This window comes from Leiobunum rupestre, chromosome 3 (genome assembly GCF_980474605.1).
Source record: "Leiobunum rupestre chromosome 3, qqLeiRupe1.1.hap1, whole genome shotgun sequence".
In the NCBI taxonomy this organism is placed as follows: domain Eukaryota; kingdom Metazoa; phylum Arthropoda; class Arachnida; order Opiliones; family Sclerosomatidae; genus Leiobunum; species Leiobunum rupestre.
Window position 1 is genome coordinate 58982966 of NC_143386.1, and position 20774 is coordinate 59003739.

General features: G+C 36.9%; 1 protein-coding gene across 1 annotated transcript in view; it reads left to right on the forward strand.

Annotated features, from left to right (window-relative positions):
* Positions 1 to 7137: 7137 nt before the first annotated feature.
* LOC149953218 (uncharacterized) overlaps positions 7138 to 20774 on the forward strand; it is a 97859-nt gene continuing 84222 nt past the window's right edge. The window contains exon 1 of the mRNA XM_090168831.1: positions 7138 to 7502. The gene's annotated coding sequence lies outside the window, so the exon portion shown is untranslated. The remainder of the gene's footprint in view (positions 7503 to 20774) is intronic.

A 20774-nucleotide genomic window follows, 5' to 3' on the forward strand; every position in this document is an offset into this window, starting at 1 on the left:
CGGTAACCAACTACAGATAGCGACAAAATATTTACCATGGTAACCAACTACAGATAGCGGCCCAATAGTTACCATAGTAACCAACTACAGTTAGTGGCCCACAGCAGCGATGTTTCGGAGGTCAAGTGCCGGAGGTAGGTAATCGCTTCGTTAAGAAACCGTTCAGACGATTCTGGGGATCATGCGTAATCACTTTAGTACAGCGAAAGCTACAGGATTGTACAGTCCCTCGTCTATAAACAACAATAATAGTCTTGGCTTGTACAAAATTCCACCTCCCACCAAGCATAATCGAAAGAAATCCGGAAACTAGTTTTGAGCGATATTCCGACCATGGTTAAATTGACCACGAAATTAGTTGTGGTTTCAAGCCCTTCCCCAACCCTATTTGGCTATTCCCGTCTTGTCCGAAACAGCGTACAGATATGAAATTGGCTACGCCACACTGTCTCCTTTTGGGCGAAACTATTAAGCGAGTTGAGGACCCTCGAAAAATGTTTCATTAAAAATGAATTAACACCTCTCCGTCTTTGCGCTCCTTATTTTCTTTTTAGCAGAAGCTTATTGCGGAATAAGTAAGGTATCGCGTCTAGCGACCAAGCGCAAAGGCTTAGAGGAGCGTGGTCGCGATGCCTAACGTTCAAAGCGACCTCTAGCGAGAAGGGCGGAGGTAAGTTTTAATTCTAACTAGCTTCTATCTCTCTCCGCGTGTCCGCTTGGTTGGGCGCGTGCTAGGAGACAGGATGATGAAGCTGGAATTTATTCATGGGAATTTCGGCGTTTCCGGAATGTACTCCCCCGCAGCGCCCTCTATTTCACCCTTTCGGAAGGCTTAGGCACTTAATAAGTGAAGGGAGGACGTTACCGTTGGGTAATTAGACGCCCCGAAACATCCGTATGCTTTCATACCTCTATCTTTACCTATTAGCAACATTCACATATTGTTTTTTGTTGCGTTTATAAATTATCGTGTTTATTATATCAGCCGGGTTTCCACAATATTTTCCGAATAAAATTTCCAGAGTTTTCCCTGACCACATTTTCGAGATTTTTCCCTGTTTTACCTGACCAATTTTAGAGATTTCCCCTGTTTTACCTAACCATTTTTAGAGATTTCCCCGTTTTACCTAACCATATTTAGAGATTTTCCCTGTTTTACCTGACTGTTTTTAGAGATTTTCACCGTTTTACCTGACATTTTTTAGAGATTTTCCCTATTTTAACTTATCACTTTAGAGATTTTCCGTTTTACCTGACTATTTTTAGAGATTTTCCCTGTTTTAACCGACTATTTTTAGAGATTTTCCCTGTTTTATCCGACTATTTTTAGAGATTTTCCCTGTTTTAACTGACTATTTTTAGAGATTTCCCCTGTTTTGACCAACCATTTTTAGAGATTACCCCTGTTTTACCTGACCATATTTAGAGATTTTCCCTATCACCTGACCATTTTTAGAGATTTCCCCTGTTTTACCTGACTATTTTTAGAGATTTTCCCTGTTTTACCTGACTATTTTTAGAGATTTTCCCTGTTTTAACTGACTATTTTTAGAGATTTTCCCTGTTTTACCCGACCATTTTTAGAGATTTTCCCTGTTTTACCTGACTATTTTTAGAGATTTCCCCTGTTTTACCTGACCATATTTAGAGATTTTCACCGTTTTACCTGACATTTTTTAGAGATTTTCCCTGTTTTAACTTATCACTTTAGAGATTTTCCCTGTTTTACCTGACTATTTTTAGAGATTTTCCCTGTTTTAACTGACTATTTTTAGAGATTTTCCCTGTTTTACCCGACCATTTTTAGAGATTTTCCCTGTTTTACCTGACTATTTTTAGAGATTTCCCCTGTTTTACCTGACCATATTTAGAGATTTTCACCGTTTTACCTGACATTTTTTAGAGATTTTCCCTGTTTTAACTTATCACTTTAGAGATTTTCCCTGTTTTACCTGACTATTTTTAGAGATTTCCCCTGTTTTGCCCAACCATTTTTAGATATTTACCCTGTTTTACCTGACTATTTTTAGAGATTTTTCCTGTTTTACCTGACTATTTTTAGAGATTTTCCCTGTTTTATCTGACTATTTTTAGAGATTTTCCCTGTTTTATCCGACTATTTTTAGAGATTTTCCCTGTTTTAACTGACTATTTTTAGAGATTTCCCCTGTTTTGACCAACCATTTTTAGAGATTTCCCCTGTTTTACCTGACCATATTTAGAGATTTTCCCTATTACCTGACCATTTTTAGAGATTTCCCCTGTTTTATCTGACTATTTTTAGAGATTTTCCCTGTTTTATCTGACTATTTTTAGAGATTTTCCCTGTTTTATCCGACTATTTTTAGAGATTTTCCCTGTTTTAACTGACTATTTTTAGAGATTTCCCCTGTTTTGACCAACCATTTTTAGAGATTTCCCCTGTTTTACCTGACCATATTTAGAGATTTTCCCTATTACCTGACTGTTTTTAGAGATTTTCACCGTTTTACCTGACATTTTTTAGAGATTTTCCCTGTTTTAACTTATCACTTAAGAGATTTTCCCTGTTTTACCTGACTATTTTTAGAGATTTTCCCTGTTTTAACCGACTATTTTTAGAGATTTTCCCTGTTTTATCCGACTATTTTTAGAGATTTTCCCTGTTTTAACTGACTATTTTTAGAGATTTCCCCTGTTTTGACCAACCATTTTTAGAGATTACCCCTGTTTTACCTGACCATATTTAGAGATTTTCCCTATCACCTGACCATTTTTAGAGATTTCCCCTGTTTTACCTGACTATTTTTAGAGATTTTCCCTGTTTTACCTGACTATTTTTAGAGATTTTCCCTGTTTTAACTGACTATTTTTAGAGCTTTTCCCTGTTTTACCCGACCATTTTTAGAGATTTTCCCTGTTTTACCTGACTATTTTTAGAGATTTCCCCTGTTTTACCTGACCATATTTAGAGATTTTCACCGTTTTACCTGACATTTTTTAGAGATTTTCCCTGTTTTAACTTATCACTTTAGAGATTTTCCCTGTTTTACCTGACTATTTTTAGAGATTTTCCCTGTTTTAACTGACTATTTTTAGAGATTTTCCCTGTTTTACCCGACCATTTTTAGAGATTTTCCCTGTTTTACCTGACTATTTTTAGAGATTTCCCCTGTTTTACCTGACCATATTTAGAGATTTTCACCGTTTTACCTGACATTTTTTAGAGATTTTCCCTGTTTTAACTTATCACTTTAGAGATTTTCCCTGTTTTACCTGACTATTTTTAGAGATTTCCCCTGTTTTGCCCAACCATTTTTAGATATTTACCCTGTTTTACCTGACTATTTTTAGAGATTTTTCCTGTTTTACCTGACTATTTTTAGAGATTTTCCCTGTTTTATCTGACTATTTTTAGAGATTTTCCCTGTTTTATCCGACTATTTTTAGAGATTTTCCCTGTTTTAACTGACTATTTTTAGAGATTTCCCCTGTTTTGACCAACCATTTTTAGAGATTTCCCCTGTTTTACCTGACCATATTTAGAGATTTTCCCTATTACCTGACCATTTTTAGAGATTTCCCCTGTTTTATCTGACTATTTTTAGAGATTTTCCCTGTTTTATCCGACTATTTTTAGAGATTTTCCCTGTTTTAACTGACTATTTTTAGAGATTTCCCCTGTTTTGACCAACCATTTTTAGAGATTTCCCCTGTTTTACCTGACCATATTTAGAGATTTTCCCTATTACCTGACCATTTTTAGAGATTTCCCCTGTTTTATCTGACTATTTTTAGAGATTTTCCCTGTTTTATCTGACTATTTTTAGAGATTTTCCCTGTTTTATCCGACTATTTTTAGAGATTTTCCCTGTTTTAACTATTTTTAGAGATTTCCCCTGTTTTGACCAACCATTTTTAGAGATTTTCCCTATTACCTGACCATTTTTAGAGATTTCCCCTGTTTTATCTGACTATTTTTAGAGATTTTCCCTGTTTTATCCGACTATTTTTAGAGATTTTCCCTGTTTTAACTGACTATTTTTAGAGATTTCCCCTGTTTTGACCAACCATTTTTAGAGATTTCCCCTGTTTTACCTGACCATATTTAGAGATTTTCCCTATTACCTGACCATTTTTAGAGATTTCCCCTGTTTTATCTGACTATTTTTAGAGATTTTCCCTGTTTTATCTGACTATTTTTAGAGATTTTCCCTGTTTTATCCGACTATTTTTAGAGATTTTCCCTGTTTTAACTGACTATTTTTAGAGATTTCCCCTGTTTTGACCAACCATTTTTAGAGATTTCCCCTGTTTTACCTGACCATATTTAGAGATTTTCCCTATTACCTGACTGTTTTTAGAGATTTTCACCGTTTTACCTGACATTTTTTAGAGATTTTCCCTGTTTTGACCAACCATTTTTAGAGATTTCCCCTGTTTTACCTGACCATATTTAGAGATTTTCCCTATTACCTGACTGTTTTTAGAGATTTTCACCGTTTTACCTGACATTTTTTAGAGATTTTCCCTGTTTTGACCAACCATTTTTAGAGATTTCCCCTGTTTTACCTGACCATATTTAGAGATTTTCCCTATTACCTGACCATTTTTAGAGATTTCCCCTGTTTTATCTGACTATTTTTAGAGATTTTCCCTGTTTTATCCGACTATTTTTAGAGATTTTCCCTGTTTTAACTGACTATTTTTAGAGATTTCCCCTGTTTTGACCAACCATTTTTAGAGATTTCCCCTGTTTTACCTGACCATATTTAGAGATTTTCCCTATTACCTGACCATTTTTAGAGATTTCCCCTGTTTTATCTGACTATTTTTAGAGATTTTCCCTGTTTTATCTGACTATTTTTAGAGATTTTCCCTGTTTTATCCGACTATTTTTAGAGATTTTCCCTGTTTTAACTGACTATTTTTAGAGATTTCCCCTGTTTTGACCAACCATTTTTAGAGATTTCCCCTGTTTTACCTGACCATATTTAGAGATTTTCCCTATTACCTGACTGTTTTTAGAGATTTTCACCGTTTTACCTGACATTTTTTAGAGATTTTCCCTGTTTTAACTTATCACTTTAGAGATTTTCCCTGTTTTACCTGACTATTTTTAGAGATTTTCCCTGTTTTAACCGACTATTTTTAGAGATTTTCCCTGTTTTATCCGACTATTTTTAGAGATTTTCCCTGTTTTAACTGACTATTTTTAGAGATTTCCCCTGTTTTGACCAACCATTTTTAGAGATTACCCCTGTTTTACCTGACCATATTTAGAGATTTTCCCTATCACCTGACCATTTTTAGAGATTTCCCCTGTTTTACCTGACTATTTTTAGAGATTTTCCCTGTTTTACCTGACTATTTTTAGAGATTTTCCCTGTTTTAACTGACTATTTTTAGAGATTTTCCCTGTTTTACCCGACCATTTTTAGAGATTTTCCCTGTTTTACCTGACTATTTTTAGAGATTTCCCCTGTTTTACCTGACCATATTTAGAGATTTTCACCGTTTTACCTGACATTTTTTAGAGATTTTCCCTGTTTTAACTTATCACTTTAGAGATTTTCCCTGTTTTACCTGACTATTTTTAGAGATTTTCCCTGTTTTAACTGACTATTTTTAGAGATTTTCCCTGTTTTACCCGACCATTTTTAGAGATTTTCCCTGTTTTACCTGACTATTTTTAGAGATTTCCCCTGTTTTACCTGACCATATTTAGAGATTTTCACCGTTTTACCTGACATTTTTTAGAGATTTTCCCTGTTTTAACTTATCACTTTAGAGATTTTCCCTGTTTTACCTGACTATTTTTAGAGATTTCCCCTGTTTTGCCCAACCATTTTTAGATATTTACCCTGTTTTACCTGACTATTTTTAGAGATTTTTCCTGTTTTACCTGACTATTTTTAGAGATTTTCCGTTTTATCTGACTATTTTTAGAGATTTTCCCTGTTTTATCCGACTATTTTTAGATATTTTCCCTGTTTTAACTGACTATTTTTAGAGATTTCCCCTGTTTTGACCAACCATTTTTAGAGATTTCCCCTGTTTTACCTGACCATATTTAGAGATTTTCCCTATTACCTGACCATTTTTAGAGATTTCCCCTGTTTTATCTGACTATTTTTAGAGATTTTCCCTGTTTTATCATACTATTTTTATAGATTTTCCCTGTTTTACATGACTATTTTTATAGATTTTCCCTGTTTTACATGACTATTTTTAGAGATTTTCCCTGTTTTATCTTACTATTTTTAGAGATTTTCCCTGTTTTACATAACCATTTTTAAGACCAAAATTGGTCTTTTCAATTTTATATTCTACTTTTATCAGAAGTTCGTGAATGATATTTAGTATAAAAGCGACTCTCAGGTTATGGTTTAACTAAAAACATCAATGCAACGTTTACATAAATTAGTTTTTTTTTACATTACGTTAATAAACGTTTCACGATAAAATTAAAAGAAAGTTTATTTTAAAATTTCCTGACTTTACTCTGTTTTCCCCGACAAGTGGCAGCCCTGTATCATCCAATTTTCTTTAAATCGTATCGATTATATTTAAACAAAAGCTGTATCGAAAAAGGAAAATACTTCTAGTGACACCTGGCGTTCGGTTTTATTCCGCTTGTTTTCGCGCATCTCGAAGATGTAAACAGAGAACGGGCGTCTTATTTTTGGCGCGCTTCTCCATGGCAACGACCGACTCTTCAGGAAAAGCCTTTCAGAAAGCGTGGTCGGCATTTTAGCATCTTTGGGTATAGCTATAGAAAATGTAAAAATGGAATAGCAATCGCTAACTTTGCGCAGGCTTGCAAATATAGCTCGAGGTTATAAACCTAGGGGTTTGCGCGGGCTCCTTCCGGTTAGCTCATATTGGAATCGGCGAGGCTTAAGTCATAACATTACCGGAGTTATCAGGCCTAAAGTACTTCGAAACGATAAATCGGTCGAGTTGCTTTTCCTCCGCATTATTTTCTATGGCAGAGCGCGGGAGGAGTTAAGTTAGGCGAGGGGAGTGAAACTATAGCATCCCCCTCTAACGGCGTGGTCACGTGTGCTATTCCCTTAATCCCCATTCGCCATTAAAGATAGCTGCTTTTAAAAACTTACTCGCGGCGGATTCCGCAACGTAGGCCGTCGTCCATCAGACTGCGCGCTCTGACGGCCGTTACGGAACTCACGAAAATTTCAGGTCTTTCTCGTCGCCGGGAATTTTAGAGGAGAAAGGAACTACGCTGTATAAACAAGTGTTTTTAGTAAGCCTTAGAAAGTTCGTCGCGCGTTCTACATAACAGTGGTCCCAACGGTGGGAAATGTAGGCCGTTTCGATGTCGGTGAAATGATTTTGAGTTTTTTCCAGTGACTCAAATAACGTATAAACCGGGCGAAAACGCGTCTCAAACTAGTTGTTGCTAACAAAACCACGAACTGCACGAAATTTTCTCTTGACGAACCGATATATTTCTGAATAAAGTGTTTTTATTTGATCGAGCGAAAAGTACAAACAAATCGGTGAGTTGCAATTTTGTTTAATCTCGTAAATAAATTTCTAAGTCGCGATTTTTGCGGGATTTTAACCGTTAGGAGATTTTAGAGTTGGGGTTAAAATGAGTTTCCGTGGAAACGCTTTTCTCGTTTTAAACGCGCTGGCCATCATCGAGAGGGGGGCGGGTACAGGAACAGCGGGGGTTTTGGGTCGTTCGCTATAAAGGGTTCCTGGCGAGCACAAATTCGATGTTTGGGCGGGGGTAAGGTCATTAGAAAATGGGCCAACGGTTTTGCCGGAAATCGGCTTAAACAGATTAAAGTAAAAACCTGCCATTAGAATTGAGTGTTCGGACGGTTGAGTTTCTGTCCATTACGACCTTTAAAGCTTTGAAAAATATCTTTTTTTGTAAAACTATGCAATAGTTTGCGGGAGAAACATAAGTTTTAGGAAGCATTAGAACTCGTGACTAAAAAAAAGATTTTTGCTGATTAAAACGATCAAATATTTGTACTACTAAATTTATTTAAATAATTTTTTAAAAACCATGCAATAGTTTGCTCTAAAAGCAAAATTTTAAAAATACGGTAGAACTGGCGACACAAATAATTAGTTCTAACAGAGCAAATACTTGAAAAGCTTAATTGATTTGAAAAGTAATCTTACGTAAAACTATTCAATAGTTTGCTCTAAAATCAAAATCTTTACGATGCGGTAGAACTGGCGACGAAATAAAAGCATTTATTACAGAAGCGAAAATTGTGCGTTCTATATTTTCAGGACTAAAATATTAAATCTTTGTTAATGAACACACCGCGGTAGCTTTTATGTGAAATGCATTAAATATGATGAAACTGAACTATATTTACTATTGCTCCATCAAAATTGATTAAACTTTAATGATGTTAGGAATTTTATGATTACATTTAGCGTAATAATAAATAAAGCTACTTGTCTATCTGTATTGCAATGTGTACAACTTATTACTAAATGGCTTACCTGGTGTCTGCCTTATAATGAAGGCCTTAAGACTTGAAATTGTGTAGGTTGAAAGACCTCTGTATGCATAGCGCGCCGGTCTAACCTAATGATTTTTGTCACCAGCGTTGACATCGTTCGTTAGTCTTGGCTTCCCCTTAGGCGCTATATCCGTTAATCACGTTAATAAACCCGCTACGTTATTGACGAGTATAACTATTAGTCATGTTTACTAGAGTAGGGGGATAGGGGTAGAATGTAGACTATACCCCGGGCGCCGCGCTTGCTTGTATTGTCAACTGTCAACCGGTCGAAAGTACCCATTTTGTTAGTAATATTAAAGGCTTTATTACGTAACGTAGTAAAGCTAAGCCTTTGCGTGTCAAACTGATATTTTTTCGGTGGCCGGCGGGCTTTTTGGCCATAAATATTGCGGGGCTTACAATGGCCCTACTTGTATTAGTTTGGGTAGTGGGTACCGCCTATTTCTGTTCCTTCTCGCCCTTTTCATTCGGGGTACCGTTGTACCCATATATTTTTTATGTCAGGGGGGGTCTCGGGGAAATTCCCGCTCCCCCCTGACATTCTGTCTTTTATAGGCTTTTTACATTGTCCAGGCTAGTAAGAAAAGCGTGATTTCTATACATTCAGCGGGTTTTTTTTGTGATTTATCTTTTCGGCTTTGCAAATACAGGGTGATATTTAAATTTTAAATAGGGCCCTATGGTCTATTAAAATGCTTAAGGCAGTATAAAGTTGGATGTTTGATACTGGATCAAAGTATTTCTCGTTTTTGCCGGTAGGTGCGTTGTTGATTTACTTTTAAAGGGAGTATAACCCGAGGGGTCGGACATTGGCCATTATTTTGTACGGGATTTCGGGATTTCGTAGAGATTTTGGCGATTTTAAAATGCTTAAGGCAGTATAAAGCATTGAGTTGGGAATATTAATCTAGAGGTCCAATCAAAACGTCGGATTTCAGTAATTCGCGAAACAAGTTTTTAAAAAATAAGAATACTGCCGTCTGCTCCCAAATGACGATAAAACTTTATCATTCTACCCGTGGCGCCGTCTAGCTCTCAATGGTTCGTTCATATAAGACGCGTTTTCCGGCAAAAAGATTTATTTTTTCAAAAATTATGGATGGCGCCACGGGTCATATGATAACGTTTTATCGTCATTTTAGAGGGGCCGGCACTTTCCTTAATTTTCAAAAACTTGTTTCGCGGGGAGCAGGTTTGATTGGATCTCTAGATTAATATTCCCAACTCAATGGTATAAAGTTGTATGTTTGATGCTGGATCCAAGTATTTCTCGTTTTAGCCGGTAGGTGCGTTGTTGATTTACTTTTAAAGGGAGTATAACCCCTCTTGTTTGGTAGGGTGCGCTTAGACTATACCGACTAACTTCCACAAGCCATCCTAGCGAGGGGGGGGGGGGGCAAGGAGTTAGTTAAGTTAGGGTGTATAACCTTTTTCGGAATTTGGGGGTAAAACCCGATCAAACTAACTCCTTGCCGCCCCTCGCTTAGAAGGCTTGTGTAAAGTCATGAAACAGTCACTGTAACCTAGGAGAACGCAGCTAGCTTTCAAACACGCGAACGCAGTGTTGTGTACAAATTTCATTGGACGAGCCTTTACGTTGAGCGTTTTACAGAAAGGGGGAAGACAATTTCCGAATTTTCCCCTTCCGACGGCAGCAGGCGCTAAAGCGTCTAACCAATGAAAAATGTACACGATAAAATGCACGATTTTTGACGGGTTGCCTTCTCCTTGTGTTGGGTGCTGCGTTTGTTGCTCCTAGCTGTAATTAAAAATAGCCTATTCAGTTTACACAGAGCCACGTAGTGGCAAACATGAGAAGCTCTTGAACTGCTCAATTATCGTCTGCTAAGTAGACAGCCGTTTGGGCTTCCAGCGTTGGCCGCTACATGGCACTGTGTATAATTTATACGGTTCTGACTGCTGACGCCATCTATTAAGAAATAATGTATTTAAAAATTGACATCTAATGGCTTATCCCTGTGAAAGGATCTTCTCCCTTGTCAAAAATGTATCTGTGAATCCATATTTCCATGGTTTCAAAAGGGGTTTGTAAAATCAAAAGGAAAATAAATATGTATGTATGTATTGGTTTACTTTCAAATCACATTATTTATTACTAATTAATATAATTACGTAATACATTTAGTTTGAGCTAAAAATTTATTGAATTTATATTTTTATTTAGACAATCTTAACGGAAACACCCTGTCTCTTAGGTTTTATTATAAATTGACTACTTGGTTTACTTTAGTCTTTTAGGCGGTAAACAATTCCTCAAGCCTCAATTCCAGGTTAATCTGTCGCCAACTCCATTATAATCCGTTCATCTTTTTAGCCTGTTGCTTGGCACTGTGTCAGCAATGGCAGGGCTACCATAAACTCCCAATTCCGTCTTGAAGCGCCTGTCAAACTCGATCGTCTCCGATCGTAAAGATGTTCCCACAACATTACAGAGGTTAAGTGCCCCACTTTATAAACGGTAACGTCTAATTATGAGCCTTGCCTTGCTTTGCGAACGTTTCTTCGAACTAACTTGGTAGCGCTGTCAAAGTGTTCTAAAGTTCCGTTTAGTTTTTGCTTAACCTCTCTATTAAAACAACTGTATTTAAGAGGTTAAGAACGCGAGAAATAACGTCAAATATATTTAACGTTTTTCAGCGCTTAACCTCCTATTTAAGCAAATGTTAAAGGGGTTAAGAACACCACAAAACGTCAAAAATGGACATTTTCACTGCATTTGCTATGCCTTACCTCCTTAAATGTATTGAAGAAGTTAGGAAAACACCAGAAATATCGTCTAGATAATACGTCAAGTTTACTCAGGGTTCGTACACGACCTGGAAAGGTCAGGGAAAAGTCAGGGAATTTGAAAATGATTCCCAATGGTCAGGGAATAGTCAGGTAAATTTAAAATGGTCCAAAATAGTAAGGGAATTTTAAAATTGTCCAAAAAAAATCCGGCAAATAAATTTTTTAAAAATGTATTAAAATACGTAATTAACATTTTTCAAGATTTTACCACAAAACATAAATTTAATTTACAAAAATGGACAGGGAAATTTGGCAATTTAGTCAGGGAAAACCTGGAAATGTCAGGGAATTTAATTCCGGAAATTTTGTACGAACTCTGTTACTACACTTTCAATTCAATTCAATCTTTGCTTAACCTCTCTATTAAATCAAATTTATTTAAGAGGTTAAGAAAACCATAATAAAACGTCAAAATAACACATCAAATTTAATACACTTTTTCCAGCGCATTTGCTAAGCCCAAAGTGCATATTAGACCCGTATGGCCTTAAAAAATTTGAAGAAATTTCCCTAACGCGGGCTATTGTTAAACTCTGGTGACATCTGCACGGAATTCGTAATGTGTGGTAACCCCATTGACTTTTTGGCTAACAATAGTTTCGCGAGATCGCCATCAGAGGGCGGTATTATAATGGGACATTTTTCTATTGCCTAATTTCGTTATGAATTTAATGCACTGAATGGAACGAAGAGAAGGAACTTCATTTTTTTCTTTCATAAAAGCAGTTCATATAGCGTCTTTTAACGGTGTATCCCTCCGCGTTTTCGCTACCCCCCGCCCCCCTCCTTTTAGCTTTAATATTTTCCCATCTGCACTTTTTTCGGCGAGTTAAGTAACTTCTTCCACCCACTCCCCCTTCCTCTTTCACCCCCCCTTCTTTGAAGGGTAATAATAAATCTTCGGGAGGAGGGGGGTGGTATAGTGAACCCCCCTATCTGCCCTTTCTATAAGCTAGTTCAGCACTTTCTTTTTATAGTAAGCCCCCCTCTTGCCATTATGCGGGTGGCTCATCCTTTGTAGCATTTGCAGAGTTGTCTGTCTGTGTCTGTTTTAATGTATAGCTTAAAGGGAATATAACCACAGGTATTTGGTGTGGAACACCAACGTTTGCGGCTCTGGCCGCTCTTGCCTTGGCTTTAGAAATGTTTGACGCCACTATACAGGGTTATTTGAAAAATTAAAGGGATCTTCCATAAAGATTGATTTGCAGGTTATATTCCCTTTAAGATCAGGAATACATAACTCGAACTTGCAATGGTTATCCCGGCCTATTTCCGTCTCTATATAGGGGACCGTTTTTGAAGTCATTTTGACGTCAGTGCATACGTGTTTTTCCTTACGAGTTTCATAGGCTTAAAAATCTCCTACCAAAAATAACCTGGACTCCCCAGAGTTACCGAGTATAGTTGTCAACAGAACTACAGTTGTAAAAACGGGAGGTTGCGCGGGGTTAAAACTCCTAAAGAGGGGAATTGTTTCTCATACACGTCACCGAAAACTGTCCCCGAAGCATAGCTGCACACCAAGACTTGGTCTCGGGCTCAGTCTCACGTAACATTTTGTTTGGCCATCGTCTCGTCTCGGTCTCACAATGATTTCCCCAAAAACACGAGAGCTCGTCTCGAGCTCATAATTTTTATCTCTTAAATACAAGGGCTCGTCTCGAACTCACAATTCCTATTCCTAATCATTTGAGCTCGTCTCGGGCTCATAATTTTTTATCTCCTAAATACAAGGGCTCGTCTCGAGCTCACAATTCCTATTCCTAAACATTTGAGCTCGTCTCGGGCTCATAATGTTTTATCTCCTAAATACAAGGGCTCGTCTCGAACTCGCAATTCCTATTCCTAAACATTTGAGCTCGTCTCGGGCTCATAATTTTTATCTCCTAAATACAAGGGCTCGTCTCGAACTCGCAATTCCTATTCCTAAACATTTGAGCTCGTCTCGGGCTCATAATTTTTTATCTCCTAAATACAAGGGCTCGTCTCGAACTCGCAATTCCTATTCCTAAACATTTGAGCTCGTCTCGGGCTCATACTTATTTCTGTTACTAACCAGGGCTCGTCTCAGTCTCATAAGAATTTGCATAATTCTCGGGGCTCATTTCAGTCTTTTAATATCTTTTTTAAGTCTTAATGTTTTTTTCATATTGATATATAAATCATAAGCCGGGCGACCAGGCTTGGTACTCTCTTCACTACCTTCTGGAATTTTCAAAGATTGTTGTAGTCTACAACAATCTTTGAAAATTTCTAGAAGGTAGTTACGTTATCCGAAATAGCCAATTACGTAAATTCCGTGTTAACCCTGTAGGCCAGAGCTCTCTTCAAGTCGACACGGCTAACTGTTATCACGCGCTGCTCGCGCTTTATCTATAAAGGCTGGTTCACACGGGCAGTGTTTTCCTGATTTTCTCTATTTTATCGTTTTACCACCTTTTCCCGTTGTTCTGGCGAACGGTAAAACGACTGTACACACGGACAAAATTAAACGGATTTTTCCGCCGTCAGCGCTGCCGGTAAACGAGAAAACGGAGAAAAAAATGTTGAAATATCTCTACTTTATTTTCCCAGTTTTTATAAGCACTTTGAGGTCGACCAATCAGCGAGCGTTACGCTGTCACGTGATATAAGGAGCGATTTTGAAAGTCTTTAAAAGTAGGCTTAAGAATTTTTGCGTCTGCCACATGACGGCATAACGCTCGCTGACTGGTCGAGCCCAACGCCCCTCAAAAAAAGGTAATCCGTTTCCTCGTTCCCCGGCAGCGCTCGCTGTGATAAAATCCGGCAAATTTTGTCCGTGTGTACAGTCATGCTCCTGCGCGCCAGAACCACGGGAAAAGGCGGTAAAACTAGAAAATATAGAAAACCAGGAAAACACTGCCCGTGTGAACCAGGCTTAACGCAAACCGCACGTCATCAAAATTGGTCGTGTCGGTGAGAAAGAAAGCGTTATGGTTACGGCACGTGTTTCTCTGCTCGGCAGCGCTCCCCAGTGGCCAAGGGAAACATAATCGTGCAAAAACGAACACAAAATCATCTCTTAAAATTTAAAAGGTCTTATCTCGGGCTCGTTATAAAAAATATGGTCTCAGCTCGGACTCGTAGTAATACTTTATATTATATTGGACTCAGCTCAGGCTCACAGCAATTTACTATATTTTAATGGTCTCATCTCGAGCTCACACAATACGCTATATCAGAAGAAAATAGGGGGAAGTACGCTTCTAGTCAGCTTTGGAAAGGCGTCACTTTTCACGAATTTTCGCGCCAAAACGGTTTGGCGGGAAATCGCGGATGAATACATCGTTTAAAAAGTCATTTTTCTTAAATTGAACAATTGTAACATATTGCCCTTCTCATTCTCTGCTATTTGAGCTAAGGCGTATTTGCTTTCGTCGATTATAGCCGTGTTGAATCAAAACAAAAGTAGGACTACTTTTTCAGTTTGGTTTATTATGCGTAAAAAGGCGGTTTCGTGGGTCACACGACGACTTCTACGGCTCAAAGCTACAGATACGTACTTCCCCTATTTTCTTCTGGCTATATTAAAATGGTCTCATCTCCGTTTATTCCCATTCGACCGAAATCCCATTCGACCGAAAGAATTTTAAAATGTAACCCAATTGGCGGGGTGATTTGGTATTTTATTTATAAGGTATGTACTATCGAAGATCCATGTTTAGGTTAGGTTAGGTTAGGTTAGGTTAGAGTTGGTTAAGTTTACTATTTCAGTTTTGGTTCAGTTACTTTTCTTGACTAGGTGAAGATAAAAATATAATTCATGCTCATTCCATTTTATTTTCCGCTCCATTGCAAACGACTTCAGTAACTAAATTGAAAACATAGCAAAAGCCAATTTATATAGCAGCGTTCGGTCGAATGGGACACATAAAAACCGCACGTTTCGGCGGAATTCGGTCGAATGGGACACCTCAAAAACCGCCTTCGGTCGAATGGGACTAAAGCCTCATCTCGGGCTCAAATTAAATGACCACAACGTTTTGGTCTCTTCTCGGGCTCGTATCATTCTCAAAATAAAGCCTGGGCTCAGTCTCAAGTCGAGCTCGGGCTCTTAGTGTGAGACGAGCCCGTTCAGCTATGCCCCAAAGTCTTACCGTAGGGAATACGGCATGATAACCATTCCTAGCTCGAGGTATGTATTCCTCGTAAGATAGTATCAAAAGTGCGGTACCTAAAAAACCTGGAAAAGTCAGGGAATTATAATATGGGTATAAAAGTCAGGGAATTATAATATGGGTATAAAAGTCGGGGAATTATAATATGGGTATAAAAGTCGGGGAATTATAATATGGGTATAAAAGTCAGGGAATTATAATATGGGTATAAAAGTCGGGGAATTATAATATGGGTATAAAAGTCGGGGAATTATAATATGGGTATAAAAGTCGGGGAATTATAATATGGGTATAAAAGTCGGGGAATTATAATATGGGTATAAAAGTCGGGGAATTATAATATGGGTATAAAAGTCGGGGAATTATAATATGGGTATAAAAGTCGGGGAATTATAATATGGGTATAAAAGTCGGGGAATTATAATATGGGTATAAAAGTCAGGGAATTATAATATATGTATAAAAGTCATGGAATTATAATATGGGTATAAAAATCAGGGAATTATAATATTGGTATAAAAGTCAGAGGGAATTTTAAAAATTAATCCAAAAATCAGGGAAATGTCAGGGAATTTAATTTCGGTTGCAAATAAGAATATTTTATTGAAATATAGGCTAAAAATACAAAATCTTGTGACGAAATAAGTCAAAATAATCTGCGGAGATGGTCAGGGAAAACCTGGGAATTAATTGTGAAAAAACTGTGGCAACCCTGTTATGTTGTTCCATAAGCAGAGCTGCCATTTTTTTAATGTTTTTTGATAAAAATCAAATTTAAATCGGACTTTATGGAATGTTACAATTAATGGCTCTTTTTCTGTATAATTAACGGACATTTTACTTTTAGGAGTTAGCTAATATTGAAGTAAATGTGATCTCAATTGAATTTGATCACAATTTAATATTTTAGTTTGCATCGGTTTTCTATGTATTTTAATTTTTTAAGAAATTATTTTTGTTTGTATTCCTATGTTAAAATACATCGTAAGATTTAAAACAATGATTTTTTCGATTTAAATCAGCCAACCCTGTCCATAATTAACACTTTTTCGAAATATGGCATTATGCTGGTGGCTTATGCATTGCGACTTTGTCTGTCTGTCTGTCTTTTTGGTAACTTAAGGAAAAATAGGCTTAAGAATGCCTCTTTTGGAAATATTTGACTGAAAGCTAGTTACAGAATGACCTCATTAGCTAAATATTCCCTCAACAAGGCAATTTGAGACGCAAAAACTGGGATGAAGCCCGCTTTAGAGTCTGTGTCGCGAATAATTTTTAGTAAACAACAACGTGTCATATTTATGGAAAAATATTATCGACTTATGGTTGTATCATATAATGGAAATAGAAAATTAAAAATAAATGATAAAGAACTTTTTTTAAGTTATTGAGAATGTACAAGTCTACTTGTCACGCTGGGTAACATGATCTACTATTCAAACCGAGCTGACACTATTTTTGCTGTTACTAATTTAAGTATTTCGGAAACGTTATTTGATTAATACGTTAGTGACGGCATAATATATCAAAATAGCGCCTCTCTGTGACGACTTCGTCGACTATGCTAACTATCGGATTGATTAAATTTTATTTTTAGGCTATTAGTCTGATCAGTAGAGAATAGGAAACCACAGTATCGAATTTTCGGTTTCCGTAATTTCTATTCCTTATACCATAAGTAACATAATAACAATAAGTATGACTACCTATTCTAACCTATTGTTTAAATGCTAATTTAAAGGGGAACGGCCAAGCTTTTCTAAATATTGCCTTATTTCCGTATCAAAAGATTAACAAGACGTTCAATATACTAACACGTACCTTTTTTTGTCTTGAAAAAATAGCTTTTGGCCCTAAAAGTTGAAATGAAAAATAAGTGTTTGGGTTTGAATTTTCGCCGCCATCTTAGGGGCTGCCGCCAGCGCCCCTAACCCCTAACTTTTAAAATCGCGCAATTTAGGCTTAGGTCTCTTATAACTGAAACGCGCCTCGCGTGCAAAACAAATTTTTTGCGTCTTCAGCAGCGCGCGCATTTAAGTGGTTTTTCTGTCTCACCGACTTCTCACCAGGTGTCGCGGCGGACGCGCGCTTTTCGATTTCCAGAAATTTCTTTATTTTATTAAAAATTAACCACTCAATATTTTTTGATGCGGTTTTCGCCATAAATTTTAGTTTTTAATGGGCTATAGGGTTATCTAACTGGTTAAAGCTTGACCGTTCCCCTTATTTGTCCGAACCTCTCTTCGACACTGACTCGCACTCGAAATGAGTAGCGTGTTATCGTCCTTGGTAATAGTATTTTTCACCTTAGGCATATTTAGGCGCTAGAGGCTCTGTGCTGAGAACTAAACCTAGATTGCGCAATAGCTCTGAATATCTCTTAAGAGATCTAGGTAATTAAACCATTTCTAATACCTTTAGCTAGTTAATTTTAAGATTTGAACCGACCAAAAAGGTGGTGTGGTGAAACTAAATTAGTTTTTTCCTACTCCCTGCTGGAATTAAAGGCAGGGCTCCCATAGTTCCTATAATTCCTATAAATTCCTATAATTTCAATATGCTCTTATAATTTCCTATTTTCTCAAAATTGTTCCTATAAATTCCAATTTTTTCCAAATTTTCTAGCTTTTCTATAGCTATATCTAGAAATTCCTATAATTTTAAAAATAATGTATTAGAAAACAACCCTAATGTTTGGGAAAAATTTGCCTTCTAAATAGAGGTTAGCTCTGGCTTAGGTCCGGTGTTCCCGAAAACATTAACGGTTGGGCTCCCAGAGTTCCTATAAATTCCTATAATTTCAATATACTCCTATAAATTCCTATTTTTAGCTAAAATGTTCCTATAAATTCCTATTTTTTGGCTAAAAATGTTCCTATAAATTCCTATTTTTTGGCTAAAAATGTTCCTATAAATTCGTATTTTTTGGCTAAAAATGTTCCTATAAATTCCTATTTTTTGGCTAAAAATGTTCCTATAAATTCGTATTTTTTGGCTAAAAATGTTCCTATAAATTCCTATATTTTCTATGAAAGTTCCTATAATTCCTATAATATTAAAAAAAATCGCTGGGAGCCCTGTAAAGGGAATATAACCTCAGGTATATGGTGTGGATCACCAACGTTTGCAGCTCTGGCCGCTCTTGTCTTTGGCTTTAAATATGTTTGGCACCACTGTACAGGGTAATTTGAAAAATGAAATGGTCTTCCATAAAGATTGCTTTGCAGGATTCCTTTTAAAAGTTATAATTCCATTGAGGGCCATTCCCAAGGCACGCTTATACCATTAGAGGCCCATAGGCACAATGTAAAATGTACGGTTCATTTTGGCTCCCCTTCGAGACTTAAAATAAAATGCTAAAATATTACATTTGGCACTCTCCTAGAGTGTACAAACTGAGGGCCCTTAGAAACGGGGCCCTAGGCGCGCGCGTATGCCTAAAATGGCCTTGAAAGCATAAGAGAACCCTGCCGTAACCATGGGCCAAATAATGATAAATCCAGGACATGACTCTATGCGAAAAACCCGTCCAACAGCGCTAACACCCGATCACTATTGCCCCCTATTGGGAAAAACGCGCGATCGCGGACCTACGTCATTTTGGGGGCAAATCTTTTAGGGACAGTTTTCAAAGATAATACACGTGGTCGTCGTACTAAATATCCTGGAATATTTATTCACAGTTATCATATATAGTTTGGTGAACTTTGGTTTGGTTATTAAAGTAAGTACTTATTTTTATACGTACTAAGTTCATAATTAGTATAATATATATAATTATTTAATATTAAACATATACTTTCCTAGAATCGTTAAAATTTTTCAAAATATGAGGGGCCAAATATGGCAGGATTTTCGAATTACAACAGCCACTTATTTCCGAATTCCGACTCAGTCATCACTAGATGGCGTTCGGGAAACCGGAAACTGGCTTGATTTATCATTATTTGGCCCATGCCGTAACTAACGTCTCTGCCCTCCCCCGCGAAACTTGTTTTTAGGGCCTTGGCTAAACGCTCTGAAAATGAGTAACCAGGTTTTTTTTGGATTAAACTAGGTTTATTTGGTTTATATCAGGTTTTAATTAAACTCTGCTTTATTTTGCTTTTAATCTATTTTTCGCTTTTGTTTAACCGTGCATACATATTACCATAAGTCTATAATATTGTTCCATAAGTTTGTCACTTGGGGAATTTTCTACGGAGAGCTAGTAACATCATCACAAGTAAAAAATCTCCCCCTAGCGAGGCGCTGTCAAAGGCTACGCGTTAGCAAGCGGACGCAAAACGGTGACGAAGCCCGTAATTTAAGAGGATGGAAATTATGAGGTAGACTAGGTCGAGGGGTAAGACAGTCTCAGATAATCTGTACACCGAGTTCGTGCATTTAGCACTGTTAAAGGTACATATTTTCAAAAGTTCGCGAGTTCCATTTAGCACTGTCAAAGGTACGGCAGTGTACACCGAGTTCGCAGAGTGTCTTACCCCTCGGACTAGGTAGGTAGGCTTGGCAACGTTAAACTATAGAACTGAATAAAATATAGACATCTAGCGGAAATAGTTTGAACTTAAGAAAATATTTTCGTCTGCTTGTTGTTGGCACGCCACTCGTTTTTATAGATTATACAATGAAACAAGGAAAAGCGTTCAATTTAATTTTCCAAGAACACAACTATACTATTTTTTCCAAAAGTATAAAAAAATAGGAAATTTTCAAGCGAATTAAAGGAAAATATAGGAAAAACCATAAGCAAAAACAAAAGGATTCTTATCGAAAAACAGTAGATAAAATAAAGTGAAATATAGGATGAAGAAGGGTACACGACGACGGAATGTTTTCGGGTTATTCTACGCGAGAAAACCTAAGGAATTTATAGGAAGGTATTGAAAATATAGGAAGTGTGGTCACCTTGTAAATGTTGTAGAAATGTAATCATTTCGGTAAGAAAATGTACAAACATTTTGGAATAATTTTTAATAGTTGATTTTATAAAATAAAAAGTGGTCTTGCCCAACTTGTTAAAATGTTGCTCTTACGTCACAAGACACAGCTTTATTAGTATATTTTGCGCACGAGCGATTTGCACGCGCGCTAAAAAAACCTATATTCATCGCGACTGTAGCGCGCGCTTGTATAGCCTTGTGAAAGTAAGAGACTGTGACGTAAGAGCAACATTTAAACAAGAAGGCCACGTTAGTTTATAAAAAGAACTATTAATTAAAAAAACCAAATTATATAAAAACAACATTGTATTTTTTTTTAAATGACTTGGTTTAATCCATGATTTAAACCATGGTTTAAATCAGCCAACCCTGTCCCAAAC